This window comes from Marmota marmota, unplaced genomic scaffold (assembly GCF_001458135.2).
Source record: "Marmota marmota marmota unplaced genomic scaffold, marMar, whole genome shotgun sequence".
Lineage (NCBI taxonomy): Eukaryota > Metazoa > Chordata > Mammalia > Rodentia > Sciuridae > Marmota > Marmota marmota.
Window position 1 is genome coordinate 5,601,455 of NW_026000261.1, and position 8,935 is coordinate 5,610,389.

Consider the following 8,935-nt stretch of genomic DNA (forward strand, 5'->3'; position numbering starts at 1 on the left):
TCTTTGCAAGAGGCATTCCCCCACCCACGATGGAATCTCTGCTTATGTACTCTTCCCTTTTGCTTATGGTATAAAAAATAGCTTTCTTGACTCCCATCTTCTAGGGTTGTGGACTATCTTAATTGACCTTTAGGTTTGCTCAGAGAAGAAAAGCTCCAAAACTGACCTGAAACTGCAGGGATTTAGGATCCAGAAGTAAGGCTGTAAAAATATGTTAGCTTGAGCTATTGATTTTCTTCTCTCTTAACACCTGGGAACTTTCTTAAAAGTTTGTAAAGACAGGACAGGTGCTGACCTTTTCTTAGATAACAAAGCCACTTTTGTTTCAAAGCCCGGTTAAGTTCCAGTACTATTAGATTTGCTTTGACTTAAAACATGACATTTAAGAAGTGCTTCTGGGATGTCTCTTGTTTAGTCCTGTCAGATGCTATGGGGACACCAAAGAAGGTCATGGTGATGAATTAGAAGCTGAACTTTGAGGTAATGACTCTACATATGTAGGAATTTGGAAACGTCAGAGAACCCTTGAGGTTTCAGTTGTCTGGGAATGCTTTCTTGAAAGCCTCTAGTCTGAGCCTACTGCTGAAGAGGCCACAGTTACCAAATTCCGGCTAGTAATGAGTGTGCATCCATCCCCAGCAATATCACCTCAGTGTCCCATCAGCCTTCAAGGACTAAGTGGTATGACAGCAAGAAGAAACTCATGGGCCTAGCTTGAGGTTCAGAACAGAGACCTCCAAGAGATTCTGTGTGTGCATGAGATATTGATGCTTTCATCTCTTGGAGTGGCCAGAGGTCCCTGGCAGGTTGCCTTCTTATCTCAGCGCATCAATATATGTTATCTATGTGTGTGACAGTTGGAAAACACTATTCTAGATGCACCTATCTTCTTGGAGAGCATTGATAATACATGGTCCGAATGATTGGTTTTCTTGTCTGTAGTCTCAGGCAGACTTTCCTCAGCTTTGTGAAGGTAGACACTATATCATTCATTCTTACATCTCCAGTCTCCTTCACTGTCCCTAACATCTAATGAATGAGTGGCTGAATGAATTGGGAAGTCCAGGATTTGCAGGACAAGTAAAATTTAGATAAGGAAATGTTGAAAGTGTGCTGAGGAGTTGAATAATAGTAATAGATTGTGATATTGACTGGTAAGTGCCAGGCTGTTTGCAGAGCAGCTGAGGGTTCAGAGTTGTTGGTGTGTTGAGGCAGTGGGCAATTATCAGGCCCCATCATGCCTATGTAACAGAACGTTGGATGAATAATGAGCCAGTGTAGAATTACTGCACAAGAACAAAATCAAAATTCAAACAAACAGATGGGAGTTGATACAAATGGTCTTGATTTTTCTGTGAGCATCTAATTTCAAGTCAGGCTCTGCCTAACACCATGGGAACAATTTTTCTGATGGTCTGGGGCCTGATTGCAATAATTCTTCAATGATCCCATATCATTCCAGCTCAGAAGCCCTCATGAAAACTCCTGGCATACCCAAGGTCAAGGATGCTATGCCATCCGTCCTGATGTGGAGTGAAGGGAGATGAACCCTGTTGTTTTCTTCCCCCTGATGTTACATGTCTTGCTTTCCACATGGAAAAAGGACTGAATGGTTATTCCCTGTTCCATATTCATCTCAGTTGGCATATCTTCAGGGAAGTCTACTCTGAGTTCTCTGAGACCATTAAATGCTTCTCTGGTTCTACGGTGCCATATGCTTATTGTTGATAATGAAATAACAACCGAAGCCTCCATTATTGAGCATTTAATATGTTCCAGGTGCTATGCTAAGTATTTCATAAGCAGAACCTTATTCAATCCTTGCCACAAAATCCTGTGGTAAGCACTGTAGTATTACTTCCATTTTTCAGATAAGGAAAGTGAAACACAGAGCAGTTGAGTGATTTGCTCAAGGTAACATGCTGGTAGATGGACAAGGCAGAAAGGAAGGTTTGTTTGAGGCTGGAGCTGCTGTTATTCTTCAGCACTGTGCTCTGCTATTGACCTCTAACTGCACTTCCACCACACCTTGTTGTAATGATCTGGCCTGATGTCTCCCTTTCCCTTGACCCCTTGAGAGTGTTAGCTCTATCCCAGCAAGTCACCAAGTTTTATGTAGAGCCCCAGCGCCTAACCCAGAAACAGTAAACATTAGAGTTGTAGAACATTCTCAAATGAACAGAAAAAAATACCCCAGTCTTCCACCAGATGGTGCTGTGGCAATCCAAGAGAGAAGTGCCTTAGGGGACTTTACCTTTCCCACAGAATACTCCATAATGTTTTCTGCCCTTGTTTTTAGAGAAGACTGAGTGAGTGGGAGAAACATTTCAAGATAATGTTCATACAGGAATTGACACAAGTTCGACAAATTCATTTATGACCTTATGTCTTGACCCAAAAGGGAAGATTGACCTTACTTTACCCTTTTACATTCATGCACTTCTTTCAAAGAACTTTAAGTGCTTGTCAGATCCTTTTCACAACTAAAAAGCTAGAAATAAAATCGGAATTGCCGAAAGCATTGAAGGCGGACATGCACCAGAATGGGAGGTTTCCTGAATGGGAGGGAGGCAGGAGATTTGGATTCTGCCATTAACTAATGGAGGACTTCATCCTCAATTGTAAAATGAAAGATTGAATTAAACATCTATTGGGAACTTTCCCCCAGCTACTCTCTATAAAAAGAGCATTATAATTATAATGCCATGGAAATAAAGATTATAGACTCTGGTTCAACTCTGAGATTGGCCATCTATGATCTATGTGACTTTGGCCAAATTACTTAACCTCTCTGGGCCTGTTTCTTCGCCCATATAATGGGAACAGTACTGTACCTATTTCCCAGAATTGTCATTAAGGATTGAGATAATGAATGAAAAGAGCTTAACACAGGTGCCTGTCGTATATAAACTTTCAATAAAAGCAATTATCATATAGAGCTAGCACTCATATTTTAGCAACTTTTTAGAGTTTGGATGAATATTTAGTAGTTATCAAATCTGTGGGAAATTAAGTAATAAAGCACAGTTAGGCTTTGCCCTTCTATAAATATAAGGGTAAATGCATTCAATGGATACAAGACAACATTAATATGTGATTGAAGCAGAGGTCCGCAAAAGTAATCACAAACAATTGGAATCCTCATACATTATTTGTGGCAGTGTAAAAGACAACTACTTTGGAAAAAGGTGTGGCAGCTTCTTATAAAACTAAACTACATCTTTCCAACAATCTAGAATTTCCATTCCAGGTATTAACTTAAGAACAAGTAAAATATGTCTACAAAATGATTTGTATAAGCATTCACAGTAGCTTTCTTTTTAATAGCTAGAAACTAGAAGCACCTCCAAGTGTGCACCAGTAGAAGAATGAATAGATAAACTGTGATCTAGTGACTACTCAGTAATAAAAAAAAAAGTTACTGATACAGCATCATGGATGATCCTCAAAAATATAAGGCCAAGTAAAAGCAGTCTTCTTTGAAAATGGATCTCCTCCCAATGACATTCCTCATAGAAATAGAAAAAGCAATCATGAAATTCATCTGAAAAAATAAGAAACCCAGAATAGCTAAAGCAATCCTTTAGAAGAAGAGTGAAGCAGGTGGCATCACTATACCAGACCTTAAACTATACTACAGAGCAATAGTAACAAAAACAGCATGGTATTGGCACCAAAACAGGCTGGTAGACCAATGGTACAGAATAGAGGACACAGAGACTAACCCACAGAATTACAAATTATTAGACAAAGGTGCCAAAACCATGCACTGGAGAATGGATAGCATCTTCAACAAATCCATATGCAACAAAATGAAATTGAATCTCTATCTCTCACCATGCACAAAAGTTAACTCAAAATGGATCAAGGACCTAGGAATTAAATCAGAGACTCTGCATCTAATAGAAGAAAAAGTAGGCCCTAATCTCCATCACATGGGGCTTGGCCCCAACTTCCTTAATAAGATGCCTATAGCAGAAGAATTAAAATCAAGAATCAATACATGGGACAGATTTAAACTGAAAAGTTTTTTCTCTGCAAAAGAAATAATATGTGAGGTGAATAGGGAGCCTACATCCTGGGAACAAATTTTTACCACTCGCACATCAGATGGAGCTCTAATCTCTAGGGTATATAAAGAGCTGAACAAAATAAGCACCAAAAAAACAAATAATCCAATCAACAAATGGGCCAAGGACCTGAACAGACACTTCTCAGAAGAGGACATACAATCAATCAACAAATATACGAAAAAATGCTCACCATCCCTAGCAATTAGAGAAATGCAAATTAAAACTACTCCAAGATACTATCTCACTCCAGTAAGAGTGGCAGCCATTATGAAGACAAACAACAACAAGTGCTGGCAAGGATGGGGGGGGGGAGTTACACTCCATACACTGCTGGTGGGACTGCAAATTGGTGCAACCAATTTGGAAAGCGGTATGGAGATTCCTTGGAAAACTGGGAATGGAACCACCATTTGACCCAGTATTCCTCTTCTCAGACTATACCCAAAGGACCTAAAAACAGCATATTACAGGGACACAGCCACATTAATGTTTATAGCAGCACAATTCACAATAGCTAAACTGTGGAGCCAACCTAGATGTCCTTCAGTAGATGAATGGATAAAAAAAAATGTGGCATTTATACACAATGGAATATTACTCAGCAATAAAAAAGAATAAGATCATGGTATTTTCAGGGAAATGGATGGCATTAGAGAAGATTATGCTAAGTGAAGTTAGCCAATCCCCAAAAAACAAATGCCGAATGTCTTCTCTGATATAAGGGGGGTGACTCAAAATGAGGTTGGGAGGGAAAGCAAGGGAGGAAGATTACCTCTAGGGAATAGTGGTGGGAGGGAAAGAGAAGGAGAAGGGAAATAGCTGGTGAAAGGAGACCCTCATCATTATACAAAATACATGTATGAAGATGTGAAAAAAATTAAAAAATTAAACAATAAAAAATAAATAAATAGATGGATAGATAGATAAATAAATAAATAAGAAAATGGAACTCCTATACACTGTTGGTGAGAATTTAAATTAGTATAGACACTATGAAAAACAGTACAGAGGTTCCTTAAAAAAACTAAAAATAGAAATATTATGTGTTCCATCTCTCACTCCTGGGTACATACCCAAAGAAAAGGTAGTCAGTATACAAAAAGATATCTGCAAACCCATGTTTATTGCAGCATTATTCACAATAGTCAAGCTATAGAATCAGCATAGGTGCCTGACAAAAGATGAATGGATAAAGAAAATATGGTATTTATATACAATGGAGGATCATTCATCCCTAATGAAGAATGAAATCCTGTCATTTGCAGGAAAAATCAATGAAATGAAGGACATCATATTAACTGAAATAATCCAGACACAGAAAGATGAGTATCACATGTTCTCTCTCATATGTGGAAACTAAAAAAGGGTCAATCTGAAAGTAGAAGAGGAATTACTAGGGACTTGCATGGTGCTGGGGGAAGGAGAGGGTGGAGGAAGGGTGGATGAATACGATCAGTGCACACTATATGTATATATGGAAATATCACAGTGAATCTAATTAACATGTACAATTAATAGGTGTTAATAAAAATAAATCTAATTTAAAGAAGTTAATATTATATGATCCCATTTATTATGAAGTTCTATGACAGTCAAAACTAATCAATATCAGAAAAATTGAAACAGTGATTACCTCTGGGGATGGAAGGAGGGGATTCCCCAGGAAGGGACAAGGAGAAATTTCTTGAGTGATGGTAGGGGTCTGTATTTAGTAGGGGTAACATTTGTCAAAACTCAGAAAATGTACAATCAGTGTTTATGTATTTCATTGTATATATATTTTTGCTTCAAAAGGAAAAAAGAATAATAAGCACATATAAAGCTCTACTTAATCACAGAAATGAGGAAAGGGCTAGGGAGTGAACTGTATCAACATCAGATAATGGGTAGGTGGATGGAAGGAAGGGTGGCTGGGGAAGGAATAGATAAGGCCGGTATAGGTAAATATCAGTGGAGGAAATTAGGTGGTAACAAGGTATGCATATAAAATTCTTTCCATTTTGCTGTATCTTTGAAATTTTTAATACCTTTATTTTATTCATTTATTTTTATGTGGTGCTGTTTCTTGAACTCAGTGTAAGGCAAGCACTCTACCACTGAGCTACAACCTCAGCCCTAAAATTTTATATAATATATTTGCCTGAAAAACCATGTAACCACCAAGTTTCACACACTCCATAGAGCAACTCCTTTTCAAACTTGGAAAGCTTCTTGGAAGAAGGCATAACCCAGACCTATGCAAATATTTCCTGAGCACTTATTGTGCATCAGGCACTGTGGTAGGCAAGGTGAATACAACAACTGCCCTTCAAAGGGCGGTAGGGGCCATCTGATGAGCATGCTAGGTGCAATACATACCATTGCTTTAGGGGGATTGGCAGGCAAGGGGGTTTTCATGTACCTGCAATGAGCACTGGGAGAAGGTGGAAGCATCAGTAGGGAGAAGAGAGATTCTGAATGACTCAGGACTTCTCTGTAGACCAAAGATACGAGATCTCAGTTTGCACCTCTGGGAAGAGGGGAGCAATTTAGTATGCATCTCTCTCCTACTTCTTCACCTCATGATGATGTGGCTCTGTAAGACCATAATGGATGTTTACAGCCAGCATCTATTCCAATTGTTCATTAGTCCATTATGCTTGGTCAGTGTTCAAGATATATTGCTGTTAAATATTTTTAATATCATGCCAATTACCTCATAGGGTTAATTGTAAGGTTACTGAACATAATGTGTATGATATGTTTGGCACTTGATAAATGAGATCAGGGACCATATTTGATACTCCAGAATGTGGTCCCATTATAAGCCATTAAGATCCCTGAGAAGTCTCTAAATAGGCAGTTGAAGCCCTTCTAAGGCCCATTCCCACCCACAGATATGTTCTTTATCAAATCCCAGTAACTTCCCAATATTGTGCATGTTCATTAGTGCCAGCTGGACTTAGGAACTGTCCTATTTATTCTCAGCCATCATTTGAGAATGTATCTGCTGCACTGGTTTGTTGCAGGGCACACCCTCAAGATGGCACTGCAGAGGATGGTAAGCTCAGACCACCTAAGGTCTTTTTTTTTTTTTTTTCCAGAAGTGGCTTTAGACTCAAGTGCTTAGAACTTGGGTCCAGAGTCACAAACCAGAGTTCTGGCTGGTCTCCCTTTCGACTGCTCAATGGGCTCCATGTCCTGGCACTCCCTGCTTGTCCCAAGTTCACAAAGAAGTAGCTGTGAGAGTTATAAAGGCACAGACTGTTCACCAATGTGACTTGCTCACCGATGTGTCTCAAAGACCCAGCACAGAGCCTTGCACAAAGTAGCATGCAATTCCTACTTGTCAAATGAATAAATGATTTGCTCTCAATCTGCATTTAGTACTTCATGAAAACTTTCCTCCCCTTCTTCAGAGCCCACTGTGGCTTTGCCAGTCTCCTGGACTCCAACAGTGCTTACCATCTGTGCCTGTCCTTTGGCAACTGGCCAAACTCAACTTGGTTCAATTCAACCAACTTCCATGGAGCTGCACTATTGGCAGGAAGCACTCACAGTCTCGAGGAATGGTGAAAGCGTTTCCTAGTCCATGGCGCCTCAATTGTACTTTTCAAAAAACTTTGGCATGCATCAGAACCCTTTCCAAGACTTTTTAAAAATTTAAATAAATGAATATAAATTAATTCCCTTTGTCAATACATTTGATGACCATTCAGTGATGAATGAATCCTGCGCAATGATAATTTGACAGGTATGAGGCAGGTATTAAAGCAGGGTGGAAGGGTGGGGAAGAATAAGAAACATTATTTGTGCAATGAATTCATGGTTTCATTAAGTATGGCATCTCAACCATTCAGGCCTGGCCTGGGACTGGGATTTGAAGGGATGCCCAGAAGCCTCTGCTGTAAAAAGAAAGCCAGAAGCCTCATACATACCTGTTGTTTTTCCTAAGGGATGGTCCTGTTTCAATTTTACATTTCCCCATTTCTGTTTCCACCCTCTTAGGTACCACACCCCATGCCAGGCTTCTGTAAATTAGCAATTTCTTTTCTCTATGGAAATGTTTATTTTCATGGAATTAGAAGTAATCATGTCTGTGTTCATAAAACATTATTGTTAATAGAGAAAAACCTGGAAATAACATAAATCTTACAATAAGGGCTAATTTAAATAGATGGCAGCAGATCTAATAGTCTGAAATACTGTGTAGAAAATGAAATGCTGTTATAGAAAAATCGCACATGATGTGGGAAAAATTCATAAGTGAGAAAGATAAGCAATGCAACAAGTCTCTGTGTGTATGTGTGTGTGTGAGTGTGTCTGTGCAAGTGCACACACATGCATGTGGGAGACACGCATGCACACTATTGGAGAGTTTTTTCTTGGTGCTCTTCTAGATTTCTGCATTGGATGCAATGTGTGTTAAGGAAGAGCCATGAGGGGCACCTTGTGAAGAATCTGAGAGCACAGACCAGGGACCTGCAGCAAGGTTTCCTTCAGGTAATGAAATAATGAAATTGGTTTTTGTTTGTTTGTTTGTTTAGGTACTGAACCCAAGGGCACTTTAGCACTGAGCTACCTCCTCAGCTCTTATTATTATTATTTTTTTAAATTTTGAGACAAGGGTCTTGCTAAGTTGCTGGGACTGGTCTCAAACTTGCAATCCTCCTGCCTCAGCCTCCCCTAAAGTGCTGGGATTACAGATGTGTGCCACCACCCCCAGCCAGACAGTGAATTTGGAAAAAGGCACAGAGTATTAAAAATGAACTCCAGGGGGGGTCCTGGGGAATGTGGCTCAGGCGGTAGCGCACTCGCCTGGCATGCATGCGGCCCGGGCTCGATCCTCAGCACCACATACAAACAAAGATGTTGTGTCTGCC